General features: G+C 40.9%; 1 long non-coding RNA gene across 1 annotated transcript; it reads right to left on the reverse strand.

Annotated features, from left to right (window-relative positions):
- Positions 1-256: 256 nt before the first annotated feature.
- LOC110207304 (uncharacterized) lies at positions 257-10000 on the reverse strand. The gene is made up of 4 exons (XR_002324130.2): positions 9816-10000; positions 8261-8372; positions 7215-7354; positions 257-528 (listed from the first exon to the last, which is right to left on the reverse strand). It is a non-coding gene; the product is annotated as an uncharacterized LOC110207304 (long non-coding RNA).
- Positions 10001-27379: the final 17379 nt, after the last annotated feature.

Raw genomic sequence — 27379 nt, forward strand, 5'->3', positions numbered from 1 at the left:
ATAATTGTATAATTAAAGATGCTAACTGCAGTGTTAAAATTTTAAATGTATTAGTGTCATAAAACCCACCTCATTAATCTCAGTGTCTTAAAGGACAACAGTGGTTCTGTAATGAGGTAAGAGCAGAAAATGCACGGAGGGGGAAGGGAAATTGTGAGGGGGAGGGGGTTAGGAGACGTTTTAGTTCTCTGACATTTCATTCAGCAAAAAGGGAGAGAAACCCTTAATAAAGATGATTGGGGCGATCACTCTCTCTCCCCCACTGGGAATCACAATAGAGGCACAGGCCCGAGGACAGGTCATTAACCAGGAAAATAACCTCTTTGGAAGGGATTCGTTTGTTTTGTAAATGATACTCTCTTTAGTACAGTTTAATTGCAATAACAATCAAAATTCCTAGAACAGCAAGCCGGAGGAGGCTGCTGAAATATTGATATGGCTTCTGCTGTTGGCGGCTGGACTTTCCTTCTGCTCTGATTTTCAGGAAACATCATTTTGAAGTTTGGGCTCTCATCACCACCGCCACCACTTTAAAAAAAAATGCGTCCAAAACAGAATTGAAAATGCAAGTCATTTCTCGGCAGGGGTATTTGCAGTCTGAAATAACCAAGAACTGGAAATGGGAGAGGAGAGGGGCCAGTACAGGCTGGGAAGGGAGGGATTAGGGTGATATTGAGGAGACAGGAGAGGGATTGAGGCCAGCTGCCCCTACCCAGGACAAGTGGGAAATGAATTGCCAAAGAGAAATGAAAGGCTTGAACTCGATGCTTTCTAAGGTCCCTTATGGCTCTGAAATTCTGATTATATGTAGGGAGAAGTGACCTGGACTACAAGGAATCTGGGGGAATTTGGAAGCTTTAACTAAGAATTCTTCCTCTCAGTTCCATCTGGAGCTTCTGTTTCCACTATAACCTGAAGATAATACATTAGTCACTTTTCAAAAATCTCTTTTTTTTTTTTTCAGTCAGACTTGTAACGCAGGGGGGAGAAAACAGCCCATATTCTATATTTTTCTTGGGAAGACAAGTGTTAATAATTAGTGTCATTAGAAATAAAGTTTGACTAGCAAACCTCATCTGAATCGTATTTAAAAGAAAGGAATGTTTAATTACTCAAGAGAGCTTGCTAAAATTGGGGTCTCCAGAGCCAAAGTGAGGGGGTAGAGGTCAGGCCTTAATCATGAGAGATGACTCATGTAAACACCAACCAACCTTCTTAAAGAAAAAGAGGACTTGAGAATCCGAATTATTATTCTAACTCGCTATCAATTCATGTTGAATGCACTAGATAATTATTCAACTCTTACTATCATTTTACCCAGCACAACATAAAGTTTTCTCTCCCTTTGCAATGTGTGTGTGTGTTTGTTTGATTGTTTGCTTGTAACACAACTATATGCTCTAGAGGCAGTGTGCTGGGCTTGGAGTTAGGAGGATGTGGATTCAAATCCTACTTCTGATGTTTATTAGCTATGTGACCCTGAACAAATCTCTTGATCTCTTTCAACTTCAGTTTCCTCATCTATAAAATGAGGGCAATAATAATAGCTCCTACCATATGTTGTTGTAAGGATCAAATGAAATACTATGTAAAGGTATTATATAACATGTAAAAGTGCTAATATTATTTATTGCTGTGACTTTAGGCAAGTCCCTTAACTTAAGTCTATGTACCTTAGGTGATCTCCAAAGATGTATCCACTAAGTCAGAGACGAAACCACAGATCCTTTGCTATGAATACTCTAAGAAGAATTGCCATTTGGCTCTGGCTTGGGGGAATACCATAAACCAATTCAATTTTTATTGTCATAGATCTCAGAGGTCCTCTACTCCAACTCCCTAATTTCACAGATGAAGAAACTGAGGTCCGGAGAGGTTAAGTGATTTCCCTAGGGTCACACAGAGAGTAAGTGACAGACTTCAAACTCAGATCCCTTTCGATAAATCCAGATGTTAATATTCCCTTCCTAAAGTAGGGCAGGGCAAAACAAAACAAAATACTTGGTGCATTGGAAAGACCCATGAATTTGGAGTCAAAGGACCTGAGTTTGAATCTAAGCTCTGCTACTAATTATCTGTGTGACATCAAGTAAGTCGTTCCCCGCACCCCTGCCCAAGTCTCAGTTTCCTCATTTGTAAAATGAAGGGGTTGAACTGGGTCATGTCTAAGATCCCTTCTAGCTCTCTCCAGCTCTAAACCTGTGGTCCTAAAAAAATAAAAAGAATGAGTTTGCCATGTCCAAAACTCTGCGACTTTTCCCCATGAAAGAAGCTGCTCTCACCCCAACAAAAGAGACTGCCTCCTGGCTGCCTCACATCCATCAGATTCACCAACCAATAGTTCCATGCTCCTCCAGACAGGAGCAAGCCTTTCACTGCCTCACCATTACCCTCCCTTCCCTCCACCTCCACCCAAAGGAGACTGACAAGCATCTATTAAATTATGAATGCAGTTTTATAATCATTGGTAATAAACCTAATTCATGCAGCTTTTAAAAATCACCTCTGCCACTGTCTATATTAGCATACGTTTTCCTCAGAGCAGAGCTCTAGTCTCCTTTCCCATTATTTAGCTGGATCAGTGCGAGGGAGAAAAGGAGGGGGCAGTCTTACCAAATTTCTCCCAGCATACTCAACTGTTTGCTCATGACAGTATTTGAATGTGCTTATTATTTCTAGTAAAGCCCTTATCATTTTCAATGTGAAATTTAAATCACACTGATCCAACTCTTCTTAGCTAAAGTCAGCTTTATCAACCACAAGAGATGTGGGATTTGAGAGAGATCTGAGTAAATTCACATTGTTTGGATAAACTCATTCAGGGAGCTCAACAAATCAAAGCTGAAATAGATATGTATTCCAAAGAGACCCGAGGAGTGCCGGAAGAAAGAAAAAGTTACCATTAACATTGAGGGGAAAAAAGCATCAGTCCCTTTTTAATGAGCGTGCTCACAAGCTCTTCCAGAATTGTTACTAGTGCTCCATAGGTTGCCAGGGAAGAAGATAAGAGCTGGGAAATTGTTTACATGGGAATCCAGGACTTGAAGGAAAGCTCGTCTTTGCCCCCTCCCGCACTTTGGTCAGTCAAATATGATAATGGGTGCATTTATGCGTTATCCTGTGATTTAAAGAACCTCGTATCATGTATATTTAAAAAATCATTTCTCTGTAGTTTTAATTATCTCAGTCTGCAGGGACAAAAAAAAAATGCCCAAACCATGCAGCAGCTCCCTTGCCTAAGACCAAAATGAAAGTGCTTGCCTGCTGACAGCTAAGAAGTCTGTCCTAGCTTGTTGAGATTTCCTGTAAAATTTGCATTGAAAAGGCAGCTTTAAGTATACTTAAAATAAAAAGAGCATTTGCATCTAATTTGCTACACTTGCAGTATTAGAGTTTTATCTGAATAAAGACACGTCAAATGGATTTATATAGTTAAGCTGATAGCTTGGAAAGTCAACACAGTAACATCAGCTAAAATTCAGCAGTTGTGAGAATACCTCATGGTATTTACTAGTCTTCCACCATTGACATGAAAAGCATAGCAGGTCTTCTTAATAGTCATACCAGTCCAGTGCCTATGAGTTTTTTGAATCAATCTTTACTGATTGTATTCCCCCCTTCCTCTTTTTCTCCCTCCCTCTCGTTGCCAATTGGAACTCTAGGCAGTATGGTACGCTGGAAGTCAGTGGTTCAGAAGTCAGAAGAGCTGGATTCAAATCCCAGCTCTGTGAGACCTTGGGCAAGTCGCTCAATCTCTCTAAGCCTCAGTTTCCCCATATGTAAAATAAGGGGGTTGAACTAGATGACCTCTGGGGTATCTTCCAGCTCAATGATCTTCTGAAGTATCAATAATGGCCATGAGGCCTTTGTTAAGAATCTAATAGGAAAAGGAGCCTGCAAAACTAGGAATGTGGCCGTCAGGTAAAACCTACCCCCTAATGACTGCTGATTGGATTTTACTTCTGACTCACTATTCCAAGAGTTTGAATACTTGATTCCACCTCACTTTTTGAAGCCTAAATGAGTTCATTAACTGTTCAGAGTAATTCCTGGGTGAGCGAGAGTAATTCCTGGGTGAGCGAGAGTCTGGAAGCTCTAAGGCATGCAGTTTCCTCTGGCTACTGGTAATTCTCTTTGGCTCTGCAGACTGGCTCCGTGACCCTGGGGATGAGAGCTTCTCGGTGCCGTTCAGATTTGCAACACCCTCGCCTTCTGACATACACAGTCTGCCGGGGTACAGCAAATCCCAGGCTCTCCAGAACAGCTTCACACAGCTGGAGGTGAATTCCAACCAGCCTGGCCATCCTCTCTTGGGGTCACCCCTCTGTACTTGTCTCACAGCTGGGAAGAAAGACACCCACTCGGGGAAGGGGGCACAACGCCACCCTGCGTCAGCAACATGGCTTCTGGTCTTGCGATACGGGAAAGAAGACAGTTCTGATGCCTTTCAAGAAGCCACATCTGGTTATTTCCCTGATAAGCTTGCTTCCTGGTCCACATACCCCATTCTCTCACTAATGCGCCTTAATGGGAATCACAGCTTGTGCTTATAGGGTGACTAGCTTTTAAAAATACATTCATTCCCTACAATTAGCAGCTGGGTGATGCAGTGCTGGACTTGGAGTCAGAAAGACCTGAGTTCTAATCTAGCCACAGAGACTGACTAGCTGTTTGCCCCTGGGCTAGTTGCTTAACCTCCGTCTGTCTTAATTTCTTCATCAGTAAAATGGGAATAATAACAGCAGCTAGCTCCCAGGGTTGTTGTGAGGATCAAATGAGATAATATTTGTAAAGTATTTTGCAAACCCTAAAGAGCTACATAAATGTTAGCTGTTAATGTGGGAATCTCCTTGATTTAGGAAAGGAAATGCCTTCTACCAATGCAGGTAAAAGGAGTTCTGCATCTCATGGCCTTAGATTGTTGCCTTGGACATTGGGAAGTTCAGTGACTTCCCCAAGGTCATATAGCCACTATATGTCAGAGAAAGGACTTGAATTTAGGGCCTCCTGACTCTGAGTCTAGCCACTTCTTCTTACCACCCTATAAAATTATTGTTGTTGTTATAAATGCTAACATGTATGTAGTCTTTTAAGATTTGCAAAGCACTTTGCAAATATTGTCTCTTTTGATCTTCACAACTCTGGTAGAAAGGTAGTATTTGCAACCCCATAGTAAAGATGAGGAAACTGAGGCAGACAGAGGGGTTAGGTGACTTGCTCAGGGTCACACAGCTAGGAAGCTAATTTATCTATGGCCAAATCTGAACTCAGGTCTTCCTGGCTCCATATTTAACATGCTACCAATTGTGCCATCTTGGTGCCAGTTAAGCAAGACAGATATAATTATCTCATTTTAAAGAAGACAATTGTGTGTGTGTGTGTGTGTGTGGTTTGTCCTTCTTTCTCAAAGAGGATCATGACATCAGGAAGATGATGCCATGACTTGCAAGTGAATTGGATTACAGGAGGGAGGGCTTTGCAAAGTCACTAGCCTCACTTTCTCCACCAGAGCCATCAGAAGAACTGGAGATGGCCCAGCAAAGAAAAGGAAATGGAAGCTCCGAGGAGTAAAGTTACTAGTCCAATGATATGTAGCTAACTAGTTACCATGGGATACTCAAACTTACACCCTGGCTACTCAAACTGAGACTTTATGACCCTAAGTCCAGAACTCTCTTCCTACCACATCATACTGTTTTCCTACGTGAAGTATTACTCCCCAAAATTGGAATGTGCCAATGCTCTGTGCTCCTAGTGCCAGGGCTATGCTCTCTTCCCTACCCAACTCCTTGGGTCCCCCCTCAGAGAGAGGCAAGATGACTCTGCAAGGTTATCTCCTGCCTGTGGCAGTCCTGAGGCAGTAGCAGGCCCCGTGTTTAACCTTGGCTTGTGTACATACAATTACCTTCGTGACTGACTCACAAAGCTCCAGAACTCACACGTAGGTTTAGACATGAGTTAATGTGGAACAAAGCTGCTGCTGTTGGAGTACATGACCTGAGCCCAGAATATTCCATCTGGGCCACCATATTGGCCACAGGTTCTTATAACTCTGGGGAAAATGCTAAAAGCATTTCCTGTCATTTGTTCATTTTCCCTCTTTCCTTGCACAGAAAAAGTGGGCCACAGCACAGGAATGGAATGATATCACGGCAGATGTCTATATTGTTGCAGGTACAATGATATCAACCAACCATGGTATATATGTATGTATGTGTATAATTATATATGTGTATGTATATTATGTAATTTTACATATATACTGCATTCCATGGCTGTTTGATATAATTACATATATGTGTATTTATATACGCATCATATCTTATAACACAAACAACGTGGCTTGTTGATATCAAAATGCCTCCCTCCCTCTGTATATATGTAGGCACATATCTATATACATGTATGTGTGTATATATGCATGTATGTATTTCTACACATACATATGTATTTTTAAGTGTGCATAGCACCATATTCCCATTTCAAATGTCATTATAAACCAAAGGTCTATTATCTCCAAGCATGAAAAATCTAAGAATTAAGCTTTTAAAATTTCCAAGATGGTATATACTGGGAATCTGTGGTTGACATTATTTAGTCCATGTGTTTGATAACCAAGCCAAGGCATCTTTCTGTGTTTCCACTGGAGAATTAAGTTGCATCACCAGTCAGGAGAGGAAAAGCAGTCAAGACCTGAGCTCCAGTGGAAAATTAGAGCTGGGAAGGTTGCAAAAAGGACTTTGCTCAAGCACTGAACCAGAAGAAAGAGAAATTGGGGAGATGGACTGGGAGTGGGGCAGGGGGTAGGTGGCATTCCTGTGAGAATTCCTAGTATCAAAATATCAGGCGTGTCAGTCATAGGACTGCAGAGTTGGAGCCATAAGAGACCTTTTGCAGGCCAATTCTCTCTCTTCCAGATAAGGAAACTCAATGTGATATAGTGGCAAAACCCCAGACAACAATCAAAGGCCTTGGGTTCAAATTGTACCTCTGATATTTATGACCTGGGCAACCTTTGGCAAGTCACTTAATCTCCAGAAATAAGGAGGTTTGGTTGCATAATATCCAAGGTCCCTTGTTGCTCTAAAGCTATGATTATATGATCTTAAGAAGTTGAATGGCTGACTTGTCCAAGTTCACACACAAATTAGCTAGGGATAGAGCCAGGATTTGAACCCAGATCCTCAGATTTCGATTTGATACTCTTACCATACCTGACTACCTCTCATCATGGTATAATGGGAAGACTTTGACAGCTATTCCTAGGCACAAGTGGCTCTGAAAGCTTGCAGCCGGAAGGAACGTCTAGGGATGGTCCTCTCTGCTCCCCTCTCTTCTTTGTCTCCCACTGCTCCTGTGGCCATTGAAAACCAAAAGCAGAATTACATGGAGAGAACACAGGACCTGGAGTCAGGGAGACTTACCTTCCTGAGTTCAAATCCAGTCTCAGACACTTCCTATCTGTGCGACCCTGGGCAAGTCACTTAACCCTGTTTGTCTCAATTTCCTCATCTGTAAAATGAGCTGGAGAAGGAAATGCACGCCCCTATCCCTTGTCAAAGAAAAAGTCAACACGGTTTCCACTGAGGCATGAAAAGACTGCAACTGAGAATGCTTTAACTAAGTCTTGAAAATAAGAACAAAGCTATCATGTTGAGCTAAATTTTCTTCCTGGCCTGCTCCCTGTTTCCTACAAAGATGAGTGAAGCATATGCTATAAAATTGGAAGCACTTTTTGTTAGCCCAACCAAGAAAGAAGTTAGGTAACACAATGGTTGGAGTGCTGGAGTTAGAGTCAGGAAGGCCTGAGTTCAATTCCTGCCTTGGTTTACCTGTGTGACTTGAGGCAAGTCATCTAACCCTCCTCAGCCTCAGTTTCTTCATCTGTAAAATGGGAATGATAACAGCACAACCCTCACAGGGTCGTTGTGAACATTAAATGAGATAACATATGTAAAACACATTGCAAGCATTAAAGTACCACATAAATGCTCGCTTTTCTTATTATTGTAGAGTGAATGACAAGGGAAAGAGCTCTCTGGCCAAAACACCAGTACCAGTGAGGGGTGTTGATGGAGTTCACTTGCTATTATGTGGAGGTGATTCATCCCATATCTGTCTGCCAAAGGTACACATTCCCAGTTTCTAAAGAGAAATCAGAAGACTCCAGGATCTGACCCCCATAAAGAATTATATAATAATAAGATGAACCACCCAGTCTATAAAGCAACATTTTTTAATAAAAAAGACATAAATTTACCTGTGAGCATTGCTCCTGATTTCTGCCAGCCAGCATCCTAAAGCCACAGGTAGAGTATTTGTCAGATTCTAGTTCACAGCTGCAAGTTTTCTCCTGATTAGAGGCATAGATACTGTATTCAGAAAAGAAAAAAAAATCATGATCAAGGAAACAGAGAGGGTGAAGAGGAGAATATGGGATCCTCCTTTGAACAGAGGACAGATTGCTCACCACAGTGGAAGAGAAGCAGACCAGAGAACACAATACATGTTAGGTCCAGCCAGCAGTTTTTTCTCAGGCCAATGCAAGGAAACCCAGAGGTCAAAACCAGGACAGAAAAAGGAACAGAGACTGTGAAAATCCTTCTCTTCACACAACTCAGCTTCAGCTCCCAGACAACAGACTCCCACGTCTGAATCTCCAACCCTGACCTCTCTTTTTTCCAGACCCATGTTCTTAAATGCCTATTGGATTTCTCAGCCTAGATGTTCCATCAGCACCTCTAACTCAGCATGTCCAAAATTGAGCTCATAGTCTTTTTCCTCTTTTGTTGTCTTAACTTCTTTGTCCTTCTGACTTTATAAACTTTCTCTGTGGTACCATGACTCATTCCAGTCTTCTATGTTCCATATTACTTTTAGCATGTGCCATGGATGTTGGGAGTGTCTTTGACTCTTCCTTTCCCTCATCCAAGATCTGCAGCTAGAAAGATTATTAGAGACGGCCCCACCATTTCACAGACGATAAAATTGAAGCCCAACGAGGTTTGGCGAGTTGTCCAAAGTCAAAAAGTCATAAAATATCAGATCAGGGCTTCAAATCCAGATCTTCCAGCTCTAAATACAGTATTGATTACACCACATTGTGCCTCTTATGTCAACCAGTTTCCAAATCCTACCTATTCCACCTCTCCACCGTCTCTTATATCCATCCCTACTTTTAATCAAGTATCATCACTCTAGTCTAAGCCACACATGATGTATTGCAATAATCAATAAGTAAACATTTTAAAAGTGCCTATTATGTACAGCCTTCTCTCCTTAAGCCCCCTATCCTCCACCTTAGCAGAGAATCATACCTTAGACTTTAATAAAAATATAGGGGCCAGTTTCTGTGAGACTTCTCCCCTACTCTACCATCCATCTCTAAACTCTTTGGTATTATCTCCCATTCTCTTCTCCTTTACTCCAGCCCTGAATGAAAATATGGACCCTCTCCTCACCAAGGCCAGTCTCTTTATTTATACTCTTGATCCCATCCCCTCCTATCTATTCTAGTAGAGGGATCCCATAACTACCCCTTTCCCTTCTCTCAGTTTCAATGTCTTGTTATCCAATGGCTCCTTCTCTACTGACCTTAAACACATCCAGGTCTCCGATATCCCCCATATTTGACTAAACCATTTCCCTAAGCTATTGTCCTTTGTTTTTCCTTTTCATAGTTGAACTCCTAGAAAAAGCTATCTATACACATTGCTTCCATTTCTTCTGCTTTCATTCACTTCTCAACTCCTTGCAATGTGACTTCTGATCTTATCACTCAATTGAAATTTCTCTCTCCATGGTTACCATGATACCTTGATGGACAAATCCAATGGTCTTTTCTCAATCCTCAACCTTCTTGACTTCTCTGAAACATTTGACATTGCTGGCTATGTTCTTTTTCTGGATATTCTTTCCCTTCTGGGTTTTCATGATGCTGTTCTCTCTTGGTTCTCCGAAGTTCCCTTTGCTGGATCATCTACATCTCACTCTTTGACAGTGTGTGTTCCCCAAGATTCTGGAATGAGCCCTCTCCTCTTCTCTCTCTACATTCTTTCTCTTGGTGACCTCATCAACTCTGTGGATTAAACTATCATCTCAATACAGAGAACTCTCAGATCTATATATCCAACTCTGGTCTCTCTCCTAACTTCCAGTGCCACATCACCAGCTAAATTTAACATGTCCAAAACAAGAATTAATGATCTTTCTTACTCAAACCTATCCCTCCTGCAAACTTCACCTCTTGAAGGCACCACCATCTTCTTGGTCATCCCAATTCATAACCATGGAATCATCCTTGATTCATCACTCTCTTCCCCCTGACATATACAATCATTTCTCAGGTCTTATCAATGCTACCTCAACAATATCTTTCATATCTATTCTCTTCCCTCCACTCTTCATCACACTACCTACCTCATGCCCTCATTACTTCTTTTAGCTGAACGATTGCAATAGTCTCCTAATTGATTTCCCAGTCTCTCCCATCTCCAAATCATCCCCACATAGCTGCCAAAGGGATATTCCTAAAGCAGAGCCCTGACCATCTCACTCCTCTCCTTGGTAAAGCCCAATGGCTCCCTGTTTCCTCTAGGATCAAATACAAACTTTTTTTGGCATTTCAAAATCTTCCATGATTTGGTTCCAGCCCATCTTTCCAGAATTATTATATATTCACTTCATACAGTTGACTTTCCTGCCAAACTCATCTTCTTATCCCTCACACATAGTATGACATTGACATGTCCCATCTCTGTGCCTTTGAACCGATTGTCTCCCATGACTAAAATACATTCCCTCCTCATCTCCTTCTATTAGAATCCCTGGATTCCTTCAAGGTGCTTCCTCAATGAGGTCTTTCCTGATACCCTCAGGCAATCCCCCAGGATATTCCTCCACAAAATCACCTTATATTTACTTTGTATATATCCTGGATAAAAGTGTGCATGTTATTTCTGCTGATTAAATATAAGCTTCTTAAGAAAATGGAGCTATTTCTTTCTTTCTTTCTTTCTTTGTCTTTGTATCCTCAGTTCCTGGAACAGCCTAACATCTTTATTAAGTAAGTACGTAATACATGTTTGTTGATTGGTTGAGTAGCATCCTAATAGGTCTTCCCATCTCTTAGACACCATATAAATGCTAGATATGATGATTGATGATGATGATGAAAAATCCTCCCTTCATCTCCCTAATCTAGACATGTTCACTGAATGTTCCTTATGTTTGGAATTCTCTTCCTCTGCCTCCTGGCTTCTCTGGCCTCTATTACAGCTAAAATCCCATCTTCTACAAGAAGCCTTTCCCAATCCTACCTTAATGCTAGTGCCTTTCCTATGTTGATCATCTCCAATTTATTATACATATATATATATGTATGCATATACATATGTATGCATATACATATATAGATATAGATATATAATTTGTACATAGTTGTTTTCATGTTGTCTCTTCCATAGGCATGAGCTCTTAGAGAGGAAGGACTGTCTTTTGCCTTACTTTGAATCGCTAGTGATTAACAGTGCCTGACATATTGTAAGGTCTTAAAAAGATCTTATTGACTGACTGTGATACTGGACATGTTACTTAGCTTCTTTATGCCTCAGTCTCTTGTTCTGTAAAATGCGAAGGTTGGAGTTGATGATTTCTAGAGTTTCTTCCAGCACTAGATCTATGATCGAATGTCTAATGGTCTTTTCTCAGGCCTCATCCTCATTGTCTTCTCTACAGCTTTTGATATTGTTGACGACCACTTCCTCCCTGCTCCTTCCTTAGCTTTCATGATATTGTTTTGTTCTGATTCTCCTACCAACTATCTGATAATTTCTCAGTCTCTTTCTCTGATTCATCACCCATCTCTTTCCTCCTAAGCAATGTGGTCTCCAAGACTCTATGCTTAGCCAACTCTCTCTCTTAGTGATTTTATCTGTGTTCTATAAGTTTGAAGATCATCTTTACATAGGTCACTTGAAAAATCAATATATCCAGCTCCAATTTTTCTCCCAAATTACAGGTTCACATCACCAACTGCCTGCAGAACATCTCTACCCAGATATCTTGTTGATAACTTAAACTCAAAGTCCGAAACAGAGCTCTTTATCTTCTCTACTAAACCCAGTTCTCTAAACTACCCTAGGGCACAACCATTCCCCCTCTTATGCAAGTTCAATGTCTCAGGGTTATCTAAGACTCTTCTCTCTCCTTCAGCTACACCCCCTCAGCCATTCTGTGGTCAAATCCCCAAAAATTCTATTTTGGAAATACCAGTAGATCCTAATAATCACAAGATAAAAACCTCTCAACTCACAAAGCAACCACATTAATTAGTCTCTTACCATTTCTTCATATCTATTGCTCTTCTCTGAACTAATGCTGTTCTTTGATATTTTAATAGATCACAGATCTTATCAATGTGGGAACTCCCTCTGATGGTGCAGATGGCAACCCACCCCTACCTTTTGCATCTTGTGCAACTCTTATTATCTATATACTTTTATAAGTCCTCTATAAGTAGGAAGTCAGTCAGTGTGTTGGGAGCCTTCCTCTAGCTATGTTGACATGACATCGTCCAGCTTTTCATCCATACAGTGTCATTAGAAAAATACTGGTGTTAAAAAGAAGGATCTTCAGGAAGAATCATGGGGGATCTTTAAAAGAATTGTAGAGTTTCTCATAAAGAAAAATATGACTCCCTTTCTTCCTCCTAGACAATTATGGGCACCATTCATTGTTCATCATCAGTGTATGGCCAAGATATTATACTGATGGACTAAATCTATGGGCTATCTATCCAACTGCTTTATTGGCTGTCCATCCATCATAGTCTAGACAAGAGGCATTTTTTATCCATGAGGTTCTTCCTTTGTGGATTGCTAATCTAAACTCTTTTGCGTGATAATAGATCATATTTAAGATAATCTGCAATATTCTAAAGATTGATATAATTAACACAATGGCAGCTACAAACAAGAAAATTCGAAGGATTTCACCAGTTTGCTTGGCATCTTCCACGGCAGGGGAAAACATCTTTATCAAGCATATGTCTCTTTGTTTTTCTTTATTCCTCACCTGACATCAAATATCAAAATATAAACAAAATTATCTTGTGTTTCATCTTTCATCGAATCTCTCATTTATTAGAGGCACTTTGTTGAAGAAGAGCCTTTAAGGCAACATTTACTCTACTGAATCAAATGACTTTTTTTTTAATAATCAACAAATAATAAGAATAGTAGCATATTATTTTCTCTGTAATTTTCAGTCAATTGTGTGACTGCAAAGATATGGTATGCATTAGAATGTTATTTGTGGAATCCTGACTGTTCTTTTCTTATACTTTCACCAAGGATGCTCTTAGTACATATTTTAGATTATTCTCAAAAAATTTTCCCATCTTTATGGGAAAGTAGGCACATGGGTTGGTAGTTACTGATATTTTGTAAGTTGCTTTTTTTAGTAATTCATTCTTATGAATTATCTGTGATTTTTTTCCTTCTCTTTCTCTGTCTCGAGAGATGATCCTTCACTTGGTCCAAGTTTTGTGCCTCCAGCACAAACTTCGTCTACATATTTAGTCTGGATCAGGTACTCAGCCTCTTTGTTTTCTTTACTGCTATTTCTGCCTCCTCATATAGCATATCCAGAACTGTGATGTTAGTGTCCAAAATGGGGTGACCGTTGCTGATGGAGAAAATTGCTATAAAAATCTTGGCACATCTTTTCCACTTTTTACCTGTTTGTCATCCTCTTTCTAGTTTTATCCTTAAATGCTCTCAGGGCGATCTGGTTTATTTTATGTCTTGCCAAGCTTTCTATAAACTTGTTTTTTCTTCACTGTTTCTCACTATTTTATGAAGTGACACCATTTATGCACTTCTAGCATCATCTTCCTTTGTAAGATTAAATATAAACATGAGAAGGATCTATGATTTTATCAACATAAGGATCTCTCGCTATGATAACTCCCTCCACCAATGCAGATGTCAACCTATCTGTGACTCAATAAGTAAATCCTAGAGACTTAGCTGAGGCACATAAGTAATTTGCTCAAGGCCTGAAAGCAACAGACAGAAGTGGGATTGGAAACCAGTTTTGTCTCTTACTACCAGTCTGAATGTAAACAAATCAATGAATATCTCTGGACCTTATTTTCCTCATCTATAAAATAATGAATTTAAACTAGATTGCCTTTACATTCCCAAAGAATTTATGAGAATTCTATAGTCCTATCCACTATGCCATGTTTGTGGTCTGCTTCTTTACATAAGATTGTACAAATGAGTTTTTATTCTAGACCAGTGTTACTCTTGGCTGCCATATCTATCTGCTTGGCAAGGAGATCAAGAATTTCCTGTCCCAGGTAGTTTTTAGGCTCTTTAAGCCTCCACATTGTGGTAATTGCATCACTTAAAGATTCTTAGAAATGGTAATACTCTAGGTATGTGTGTATGAGAGCAATGCCTTCATATAAGCCTTTCTCCACCTCCCACCAGGACGCTAACCCTTGCCTGGAATGCATTTCTCATGTCCACTTCTCAGAATCTTTATTTTCCCTCAAGGTTCAGCTCAGGTACCACCTCCCCAATGAAACCTCCACCCTCCCCACTCAGGTGTCAGTGCTTGCTCCCTTTTCAAATTGCCTGTTATTTATTTATTCATGCCCATATTCCATCTCTCCCCTCACCCCTTCCCCTAGTAGAACATACGCTCCCTGAGGACAGAGACTATTTCATTTTTGCCTTTGTGTCTTCTAGCAAGATGTCTGAGACGCATTAACTATTTAATCAACATTTGCTGAACTGCAGGAAATGAAGAGAGCCACAGGCTTGTTAGGCTAGGAAAGGATTGCCCTAGTGAGTCAGGAAGCCCAGTTGAGGGGCTGTGCTCAAAGAAATCGTCTCTCTCTGTAAGGTTAAAATGGCTTGAAGCTCTTTACCAGTCAAATTTTCTTTCTCCCTCCTATCTGTAGCTGAAGACTGGAGGACTTATCAGGGGGTGAATTGGAGAGTGATCAAGGTTCCAGGAACACCAGTTCATCATCACAGTAGCTTCCCCTCCAAACCTATGCTCTGTGCTCCCAGAGTAGTAGCTAAGTGAGAGGGAAGGATGCTCAATGGGTAATCAGTGGGTAATGCCTTCTAGTCATAGGGTTGCATCCCCAGAAACAAGGCAGGGGACTGGGGGAGTCACAAAGAAGGATTCATCATCATCATCATCATCATCATCATCAACATCACCACCCTTATCTATATATTTAATTTATACATTTATATAATGTTTACATTTGTAAAGCTTTCACAAATATCTCATTTATCTTCACAACAACCCTTGCAGGTAGGTGTTATTATTATCCCCATTTTACAGTTGAGGAAACTGAGGCAAATGGAGCTTAAATGACTTGACTAGCATCACCACAGCCAGTAGCACAGTGGATATAGCACTGGGCCTGGAGTCAGGAAGCCCAGAGTTCAAAACCAGCCTCAGACAGTTTCTGTGTAACTTTTAACCTCAGTTTCCTCAACTATTGTTATTGTTCAGAATTATCTGACTCCTTGTGATCTAGTTTGGGGTTGTCTTGGCAAAGACACTGAAGTGGCTTGCCATTTCCTTCTAGACCTTCCTTTATAGATGAGGAAACTGAGGCAACTAGGGTAGTAAGTGTCTGAGGCCAGATTTGAACTCAAGAAGATGGGTCTTCCTGATTCCAGGTCCAGCACTCTATCCATTGCATTACCTGCTCTCCCTCCTGAAGTATAAAATGGTGACAATAATAGCACCTACTCTCAGGATTGTTGTGAGGATCCAATGAGATAATATTATAAAAGTAGCTTAGCAGAGTACTTGGCACAAAGTAAATGCTATGTAAATACTTATTCCTTCCCCTCACACAGCTAGCTGATCACATTTGAACTCAGATCTTCCTGACTCCAGGTCCAGTGCTCTAACCACTGTACCACCTAGCAGCCAAAGAGCATAAAGGAAGTATAAAACTGTTCATGAAGTGGAAAAGAAATTCTAGGATCCAATGTTTCCCTTAACTGAAATAAGAATCTAATTGAGAGAGATTAGAAATTTTAGGAAGTTCAGACTTAGTTTATGCAAGTCTGTGAACTTTTGAAAATAATTTTAACTATTTCTTTCATAAAATTTATTTTATTTTTAATTTATGGGGTAAAACAAACATTTCCATAACATAGTATAGTAAAAAAAATGATTGCACATAAGACTGCAAGTCTACTATGTACAATTTGCCATTCCTTTTAAATACACAATAAAATTATCATGTAAATTTCTTTTTTTTTCTTTTTTTTTCTTCTGTACCTCCTCCCTGCCCTAGAGGTGGCCACCATTAGACACAAATAGATATATGTGTAAAATTATTCTGTACATACTTCTATTTATCAGTTCTTTCTCTGGATGCAGGAAGCATCTTTCTTCTTATGTCTTTTATGGTTATTTGGGGTATTTATAATAGTCAGAATGACTTATTCTCTCAAAGTCATTCATAAAACAATATTGCTGTTAGTATTACATCACAATTATACACCACAACTTGTTCAGCGATTCCCCAATTTCTGGGCATCCCCGCAATTTCCAGTTCTTTGCCACCATAAAGCTGCTACATTTTAGAACATATAGGTTCTTTTCCTTTTCCTCTAAAACCTATATTTCAATACATTGGTTTCTTTTGTAATCTTATATATGTCATTTTATGCATTTAAAAACATTACCCTGAGAAGGGGTCCAGAGGTTTTACCAAACACAAAAAAAGGTTAGGTACTTCTGTTATTAGGAGAAAGCAATGGGCCCATACACAGAGCAGATGCTCAGTAAACACTTAAAAGAAGATGGGAAAGTGAATGGCTTGTGGGAGAGAATATACCATGTCTCCTATAGAAGACTTGAGTTATTGTCTTATGTTGATGGCTAAGTTTTTTGACCTTGAGCAAGTCACTTAGTTTCTTTGGGTTTCAGTTTTCTCATCTGTAAAAGGAGAGAAATGACAAAATTACTCTAAGATCCCTTCCAGCTCTTAACTCTATAATGCCCTGCCTAGCATAATTACCTTATCTTATACAAGTGGCTCCCTACTTTCCCGTTTCTTCTTACTACCAGAATTACTAACTGAATGCCATCAGGAGTGTGAAGTTAGCCCAATGTTGCCAAGAGCCTCCCAATATCCCCCAGAGCCCCCCCTACCCACCCACTCAATCTCCTTTGGAGGTCTCTCACTTGACACACCAGGCAAAAGGAGTTTCTTTACTTATCTAACTTTGTTTGGTGGCTTTCCAAGAACCCAAAAGCATAAGGACTTTTCCCATCCCTATCTGTAGGCACAGAGAGTGTATGTGTGTGTTTGTGTGTGTGGAGGGAGGTTAATAAATACATTTTAAAAAGAAAGAAGAAGGAATGAAACAGTGTAAGGTTGGTCACACATTTGTCATTAAGTCAAAGCCGAATCCGAGTGTTTGTGTGAGGTAGAATTATCTCATTCTTTTTGCCTGTGTCTCTCTGTGATCTACCAGTCAAGTATGTGATTGGATTTCAGCTCAACAAAACCTTAAATTACACACCTATTGTGCCCCAGCTAAGCCTAGTTTCACAGCAGTGAAGAAGGCTTCTCACTGCTCCTTCGCCCTGTTCGATCCAGCTCCAGCTATCATCCCCAGGTTGATGAATGAATAATAGGATTAAAAAGTCTCATCTTGGCAGTGCTGTAATTGTCACATTGGGGGAAGTGACAAAGGCCAGGGGAACAGATAGGTGCTGCATAATGGAGCTGGGCATGTTCCACCTGAGTGTACCCACCAACACAGGGGCAAAAGGAAGGGGTGGACTGAAAGGAAAGGAGAGAAGACCACATTCCACTGCTGAGACACTGAGCACAGGTACTTGGTGCCTTGGTCCATCCTCCCATCAGGGGAAGACCCCAGCCCACCAGCTTGACTACCAGCTTTTCCCAGAGCCAGAATTACAGCGGTGACATGAGGAGGGAGAAAAGCCCTCAGCCCAAACCAATTTTGTTCCAAGAGCAGATATTCAACTAAGGTATTAGGGTTTAGGGGAAAGAGCATTGGAAATGTAGTTGAAAGAGCCAGAGGCCACTTCACGGCCTGTGTGACTTTGCTCTCTGGGCCTCGGTTTCCTCATGTGTAAAATCAGAGGTTGGGCTCTAAGGTCCCTTCCTGCTCAAAATCGATGAAGGACGTCACCAAGTGCTTTATACTGTCATTTTCATATAACTCTGATGAATCACACATACCATTTTAGGTTGGGAAGAGATGGGATGTGTGTGTGTGTGTATGTGTGTGTCTGTGTGTTTGTGTCTAAAGCAGTATCATGAATACAGATGCCAAGTCTGACAAGTTCTGAGAATGGACTTGTGGTTCTTTAGGGTGGCAAAAAGCATGTTTTTCACTTAGACTAATCTTTGCTTGTCCATAACCATATTTATTAAGACCCTTGATTCTTTTGCATTATCCTCCCTACACCACTGATATGTTAAAAAAAAAATACTTTTGGAGAATCTCAATGCCTCTGTCTCTGTATAGTTCCAATCCAGAACCATATCTCTTCCAACTTAGAACTCCTCAAGAAGGCTTGCTGGTTTTTAGGTCAGCCCCTGGCCTCTTTTCTTATTCAATTCTATTGAACATAGAAAACCCCCACTAATTACAAGCATATTTTATGCCAGGCTCCATGCTAAGTGTTCAGAATATGAATAGAAGCCTCCAAAAGACATTTCCTATTTTAAAAAGCTTATATTCTATTGGAAGAGGACAAAACATAAAAAAGACTTGGGAGGGGGACAAGGGGAATGATACTTGCATGATAGCAAGGTAGAAAAGTCCAGAGAGTCTGGAGTAGAGGGGAGACAGGTGAACATGGATAGCCTGGGAACTTCCTGGAATGTTGGTTGCTTCTGGGCCTGTACTTACTAGTCAAAAAGGGGGCCTCAGGGGCAAAGGCATCTCCAGGGTGAGAAGTCTGCTACGAAGGAGGTGGAAAAGTTCAGAGAGTTAGGAGCAACACTGGGAGAGAGTAATGTTAATAGTAACTGGCATTTATATAGCACTATAAGTTTTGCAAAGTGCTTTGTACTTGTTATCAGAGAAGGAAAAAGTAACTCATTTCCTGCTGCCAAAGCTTTCTGGTAGAACTGGGGAAATGTTTAGGGCTGAACTACTGGGTTTTCCCCCCATTTCAATTCTTAGTAATCATAATAAAACTTCATAGAAGCGCTGACAAGAAAATGCTCAATTTTTTGAAGCTAAAAAGTTTTAGAAGAAAGCATCAGAACATAGGCTTGCCAGACTTAAAGCTGAGTGAGACTTTTTTTTTTCTGAGTGAGACTTTTGAGATCTAATCCAACTCACTTTAGGAAACTGAGGCACAGAAATTAACTTGCCCCTAGCTCTCACAGCTGGTAAACAGCCAAACTAGGATTTGAACCACAGCTTTTTGGACTCCAAATCCACCATTATTTCCACTATGCCATGATGATTGAAAGCCAAACACAACAGAGGAAAGCACATAGGGCAGCTAAGCCTATGTAGAATTGCCAGCTCTGGGGACATTTTTAAGTCCTGTTCCATTGCCTGCTTTTTTTATAATATACCCCCCCACATCCCCTTATTAATCACTCCCCATAGCCCTCCTGCCTCTGCAAACCTAACTCCTTACTCCATTTTTCCTCCTTCCAGGCTAGGGACATAGATAGCTTCAAGCTTCCTGTGGAGAAGCATGGGAATGGAAAGCCAGTAAGCTTCCCTCCTGTAAGTTGCCCACCCCCAGGAGGACCAGAGCCTGCCTGCCAAGAACCCAGTCACTTTAATTCTCCAGGCCTTTCTAACCTCTGCTGGGAAACTGTGTTCCTGAGTATTGTACAGATGTTGTGCCGAGGGCCGACATCCACCATCCACTATCCCTTCTCCTCTGTCAGTGTGAGTTCTATTCTAATCACACATGCCCTCCTCACTGCATGCTAAAAACTGCCCCCCAGCCCTGACCACCATAAGAAAATGAACATCTAGCTCAGGAAACGGTAACTGACCCTGTTGGCCTGCTCTCTTCACTAGAATCGACTCAGACTATTAACACCTCTCCATGCTGTCTCTGACAGGGGGGATTGCATACTAAGAAATTGCTGCTGGGAAACCAGCCCTTTTCCTGAGACAGCTTGTTTGGCTCTGGAGCTCATCTGCTTGACAGGGGAACCACACTGTGGATGACTGGGACTGTCCTTGGGAAGGTCACACACATACACACACACACACACACACACACACACACACACGCACACACGCGCACACACGCACACACACACACACACATACACATGCACACACATGCACCCCTGCCTCTTGTCTTTTCCCAATTCAATTCTTAGGTCTAGGATCCCAGAAGAACAGGGTGGGGCAAAGCAGCCAATGCAAACCTTCTGAACCGAAAGGTTCTCTTTCTTCATGACCCTCAAATCCCACCCTACTCCCAAACCCAATACATCTACGAGAGAGACTCAGCAAGCAGTATTGCCTCTGAGCTACACATTGTTTAAAGGAAGTCCGTGGGTTTGTTTCTAAAAAAGAAATGGGGACAGAAATACTCTCAGCCTAGATTTTATTATTGTTATTGTTATGATTATCTATTAGGGATAGAGACTAGCCTTTGTACCATTGGTATAGGAAACTACAGCTTTTGTTAGGCCTGTGAGGAAGCTCCCTCTACCAATGTAAGTCAATGTCTTATCTACAACTTTTAGTTTTTATGAGTTATTAGTTGTTATAAACTTAGAGAGTTAGTATTAGCCACCTGTTGTCAAAATATTTTTTTCTTTTCTAGGGGTTGTGAACTTGGTCCTCCTCCCAAACCCCTTTCTCCTTTATCCATCTTCCTCTCACCCTACTTCACACTGTAAGTGACCAAGGAGCCAGCCACAGTATCCCTGAAGATCAAGCTTACAATGGAGCCCTGAAACCTAAAAGGAAAGGGCAAACGCTACCCACTTTGAGCTATGACTAAGGGATGGCTAGTATGGATTTTGCCAGGGACGGATGGGAGTTAAGAATAAAGAACTAAAGAATCTCATCTTATGTGCCCCAAGGTCAGAGATGGAAAAGAAGATCCCATATATATCAAAATATTCATAGAAGCACTTTCTCTGTGAGCAAAACAGGGAAACAAAGTGAATGCCCAGTAATTAGAGAATGTCCAAACAAACTGATATAATAATAATAGTAATAATTATAACAAGTAGCATTTATAGAACACTTTAAGTTTTGCAAAGTTCTTTATGTGTTATTTCATTTGACATGCTGACCTCACTCTTCCAGTGTCAGGTAGGCTATATATCTCCTCCTGAGGATTCTGAGGTACCTCTGAAAGGATGAGATGGTCCTTTTCCAATGGTATTGGCTTGAATTCTTATTCTCATGTGTTCTTCTCCCATTATTAGCTGCCCAGTAATTAGAATCCCAGTTCCATTTAACCAGTCCCCATCAATTTGCTTTTATAAAGGGACATTTACTTCAAAGATATAGCAAGAACAGAAGGATAAACATTTCCCCCCAATACCTGGGGCACACTTTTTCCTATGCTACCTCTGTCCCTTGAGAGAGTAGGCTCAAATTTAACACAGATTCTACCCACCATTTGCCCTGTCAAGTTGACTTCCAAATATGGCCTGGCCAATGGATGGAAGAGAACATATCTGCCACTGCTAGGCTGAATCAAGCATGCTTGGGACCTCAATCCTCACTGTCCAGCTTGTAATAAATCCTGACATGGGCTCCAGCTCCCAGACTATGGTGGTTTCTTCTATTGACCTTTCAAAGATCACAATGTCATAGCCATCTCCAATCTCATCCACCTGAGTGGTAGGTAGGCAGGAAAAAAACAAACCAAGAGAGTGACCCTGACTGACTGGTGCCTTTTGAATAAACCCCAGTTCTGACTACACAGTCAATGAAAAAGGTACTTATGACCACATGGATAGAAGGCCAGAACCAGTCATAGAATTTCTACTTATGCTCCAAAGTTCACAGGGATTTCATCAGCCTAGCACACGGAACATGCTCATAAGGTTAGAGCTCATTAGCTGCCTCCTATACATATGAATGTAATACAATATGATAACAGAGCGAAGTAAGCAGAACCTGGGAAACAATACACAGAGTAACTACAACAAAACAAATTTAAAAGAACAATAATCTGAAGTCAAAGATAGTCTAAATGCAATGACCAACATTGGCCCTGGAGAGGAGATTAGGAAATGTACCTCCTACTTTTGTTGGAGAAGGAGACAGAGGGTGCAGAATGATGCCTATGCTGTCTGACTCTGTGGTTGGCTTTGATTAGCCAACCACATTAAACTGATTAAAAAGATTAATAATTAACCCTTTTCTTTCTTACAAGGCGTATTCACTGGGTAGAGAGGGGCATATTACATAAAAAACTGTTTTGTAAAAACAAAAAAATCAGTAATTTACTACACATCCACATAAAATACAGCTCTGCCACACACTATAGGGGACAGTCACCATTTACCTTTGCCCCTTTTCCATGCGGGGACCAAGTCAGGCTCTTATCACTGAGAAACCTTGACTAACCTTGCCATTCAGAATTCCTGGCATCAGCTATTTCTTCAGGTGATGCCTCTTATCTCTTCCTCTGTTAGAGCAGAGAGCAGGATTTCAAGAGTTCTAGAACCTAGATCTTGTCAAACCAGATGTCAACTTTCAAGAATCCTCTGGGCCCCATCAACCAGAATGGCCACAGGAGGTTGGCTCATTCAGCTTCCTCAATGTAGGCATAATGGTAAAAATATTAGACTAGGAGTCAGGAGTTCTGGATTCCAGTCCTGCCTCTGATATGATTTGCTATGTTACATTGGGTCAAGGTGATATCATTTCTCTAAGTCTCATCTGTTAGTGGGGATAATAATCCCAACTCACCCTACCTCACTGCATTGTCACAAAGATCCTATGACACAGGACGAGAGTCGATAATTTAGGTGAATCTAAGCATGCTTTTGAAATGAAGTATTTGAAACATTGGCAAAAGTGTCATTAATATTATATAAATACATTCTGATGAAGTACTAGAGATATGCATATGTATGCATATCTGCATATAGATATACACATTATATGCATGTCTATACATATTATACACATGTCTATATATGAATTTGAAACATGCATCTTAATTATTGTCTCATAAATATGAAACACTTTGAAATGCATAAAGTACTCTAAAATATCTCTTTACTCTTCAGCCCCGTCCCTGGCCAATTAAGGTCACCAACCAAAGTTACTCCTATTATCTGGCAACCAGCGCTTTTGCAGATGACTCTTGCCTTCACTCCCCAACAGCCAGTCTCCCTTTGATAATTAAGCTCCAGAGGAAAGAGGGTGGCCTCTCAAGTGGGAGTCTTCCTACTTCAAAGACTACAGGCCTGGGAGGGAGTGGGGTTTGTCCTCAAGCAATTTCACATGTCCCCCAGGTCTCTCCTTTCCTGTATTAAAATCTAATTCCAATGAGTTTGACAAAGCACAGGTTTAACACAGGTCAGCAGCATACTGACAGGGTGTTAATTTTGGACCATGTCAGCATTTCCTGCTTGGAGTGTTAATGTCAATTAGTGGCGGGCTACATAACCTCCAAGTCCTCCTCTAGCTAGGGCAGCAGCAAAGCATGCCTCCAGACAGGGTTTAACAGAAGGAAGAGAAAGAAGGTGGCACAGGATAGAGAGGAGGACCCCACGCCCACCTCCAGGCTGGTAGCTTTTAGGCTTAGCCATTTCCTGGGCCAAATTCTCACTCCAATGGGAAACAAAGGATTAACAGGCCAACCTACAGGGAAAGGCGATTCTCACTGCAGAGCTGACAGATTCATACTACCGTTAGACATTGCAGACTATCTAATGTAACATTGTTCAGTGCATCAGTTACTTGCAGGTATCTCTATCTGGCTATGTGGATGGAGTATGTGTGACCTGAGCCTTAGATGAAAGTCAGAAAACCTGACATCAGTCCTGGCTCCCCCTCTAACTTACTGGGTGACATTGGATGACTGAAAAAAGAGCTGGTTTGGGAGTCAGAGGATTTGGGTTCCAATTCTGTATCTCCCAAATACAGCTGTGTTATTTGGGTTAGCCCCCTAAATTCTTTGGGTCTCAATTTCCTCATCTATGAAATGAGAGTTGAGCTAGATGACCTCCAAGGTCCCTTCCAGCTCTAAAGCTATGATCTTATCATTCTTTGTCAGGACAGCTATAATCTCTCTAGGCCTCAGTTTCTTCATCTATAAATTGCAATATGATAATTATATCTTACCTACTTATGTCATAGAATGGGTATGAAGATATAAATGGAATAAATAAATGAAGATATAAATGAGATAAATTTTTATTTTTCAAATGTAACATGTATCCATCAGAATAATCTTATAATAATGTGAAATTAAAATTCTATTTGAAGCGAACTAACTCTCCTTCTATAGCTCTGATCTTGATTTAATGGGAATGCATTTTCTGCACCTCCCTCCCTTCTTTACAGAGGTGGGGGGATATGGGTGTGGAATACCACATCTACTGTCAGACTGAGGCCATGTGTCAGGTAGTTTTGCTGAACTGCTTTCCCCACCACCCTTTTCTTTTTTAAATCTTTGGTACAAGGGATAGCTCTCAGGGGAAGGGAGAGTTAAAGATATATTTGAAAATTAAGGTAAAATAAAAATTATTTCAATAATTTTTTAAAATAAAAAACTAAAGTATGTAAATTTTTTCAGATGTCTAAACCAAGGGTTCAAAAGATAAGGTCTCCTGATTAACTAGAAATTTGGCTAAGACTCAAGCCTCATCTTCTCCATGCTGCCTCGTCAGACTAGCCCCACCACATGGGAGTTCTTCCCCCACAGGCCTTTTTTGGTGCCCCCATAAACTATCTGTACTATATACTCATCTATTAACTTGATTTGGGCCTTGAAATCACTCTCTATTTTACAAGTACATTGTCACAACTAGAATATAAGTTCCTAAGGGCAGGGACCATGTCTACTCTATTGTCTCTTGTTTATCCAAGAACGCTTTGCTGGGTAAGAAAGAGGAACTTAATTCAGTTTAACATCAAGTATTAATTAAGCACTTGCTATGTATTAGACACTGTACTGACAGCTGGGGATAAAAAGACAAAAATGAAAATCATCCCTGCCCTCAGGGAGCTGACATTCTACTTGGGGAAAACAAAATGATCAAAGATAAATAAAATGATAAGTAAAATAAGTTTTTTTTAAAAAAAGGTAAAGACAAGTAAATTGAAACTATACACAAAGGAAATAGAAAAGCCATTTCAGAGAATGTGGAAATGCTAGCAATTAGGGCAGGGGGTATGAATGAGCCCTCATACAGGAGATGGCACAAATCAGCTGATAGCTGAAGGGAGCCAGGGATTTCAAAGGGCAGAAGAGATAAGGAGGGAGCATTCCTATGAGAGACAGCCCACGAAAAACTTCAGAGGCAGGTGACAAGGGCCACATTGGCCCTGCCTCAGGTAAGTTGGAGTGGATGAGGTATCAAGTCCAAACTACATGTGCTTTCAACAATAATAATAGTAATAATAGTAATAGCAGGTAACATTTATATAGCACCTACTATGTGCTGGGCATTATGTTAAGGGCTTCACAATTATTATCTCATTTGATCCTCACCACAACCCTGGGAGGTAGAGGCTATTATTATCCCCCTTTTACAGATAAGGAAACTGTGGCAAACAGAGGTTAAGTAACTTATTCAGGGTCATGAAGGCAGAAAGTGTCTAAGCCAGAGTTGAATTCAGGTCTTCCTGTCTTCAAACCCAGTGCTCTATCCACTGTACCACCTGTTTTTACCATATTTTTAACCATTTTTTTAAAAAAGTTGCTTTTACCAAGCAGAGCTGGCAACCCTGAAAAGAGGCGGGTCTTCTTGGTATGTGTTAGGTGGCAGGGGGAGATGGGGACCCAGCCTGCACCAGAAACATGCCTCCAGACTCAAAGAATATGAGGTTGTTAGATAATTTCCCTGAGGAAATGTTTCTCAGGCATTTCACCATTCACAGCTGGTGTTTCTTGGCAGCAGAAGGGAGACAATAGCCATGTTGAAATGGCACTCACTGCCTTGTTCAGACACAACACAACCAGCCGCCCCCTCCTACTGTCAAAGTTTCCATCTCTTCTGCACCATTTCCTCCTCCCCGAGAACCACTGGGCCTTCAGACCTCATCTTTGCACCAGCCAAGAATAGAGAATAGAGTGAGAAGCAGAAAAGGAACCTTGGGTGCTGTAAGTGTTCCAGCACAGCTGCCCACCAGATGCCCCCTGCTCTAAGACAGATGGGAATCCAGCTGCCAGAGGCTCCCCATCCAGGGAATCTCCAACCGTCCAGGATCCCTCCCCAGCCTCCTCATCTACTTGAATATTTTTTTAATGTTTAATAAATTATACCCTCTAAAAAGCCTGACAATAGCCAAGGCTGATCTATGGCTATTAGGAGATTTGTTTACAACTCGCGTAACTATGGGTTATGGCAAGGATCTCCAGACGCAGGGCTGATAAAGGTGGCAGGCATCCTTCTGCTTAATGGTATAACTTGTATGCACAAATTATATGTAATTGATCCAAATGCATTACACAACACTGCAGATATTTGAAAAACAAAATGCTTTGTCTCCTCCCAGTTCCACTTGCTATCCTTCCAGATGCACACTAGGAGACCCTGTCTCAAATAGCCAATCTGACTTTTGATCTGTGTTTCTAAAATTCAGAGTGCAGATAGCTCATATGTCACTTGCCATCTTCAGAGGCTAGTTTAATAAGTAGTAACTAAAATGAGCCAGATGCAGAGGCTAGGCCAGGGGTGGGGAACCTAGGGACTTGAGGCCATACATGGCCCTCTAGGTCTTCAAGTGCAGCCCTTTGACTAATTAAGGGTCGCACTTGAGGACTTAGAGGGTCACATGTGGCCCGGTTCCCCACCCCTGGGCTAGGCAGAAAAGGGCCAAAACATGGAATAATGGATAGAGCACAGGTCTTGGATTTAGGAAGACTTGCGTTCAAATGGTGCAAGCCATTTTACTTCTCTGAGACTCAGTTTCTTCAATTACAAAAGAAGGATAATAACCTATACTTACAATGTTATGGGAAAAATCAAATGAGATCACATTTGCAAATTGCTTTGCAAACTTCAAAGTGCCATAGAAATGCCAGTTATTATTAATAACAATTAGATAGCATTTTTATAGCTCTTCAAGTCTTGCCAAAGGACTTGTATTTCATTCGATCCTCACAATAACCCTGGGAGGCAGATGCTATTATTCCCATTTTACAGCTGAGGAAA

Source organism: Phascolarctos cinereus, unplaced genomic scaffold (genome assembly GCF_003287225.1).
Source record: "Phascolarctos cinereus isolate Bilbo 61053 unplaced genomic scaffold, phaCin_HiC Scaffold_2;HRSCAF=192, whole genome shotgun sequence".
Lineage (NCBI taxonomy): Eukaryota > Metazoa > Chordata > Mammalia > Diprotodontia > Phascolarctidae > Phascolarctos > Phascolarctos cinereus.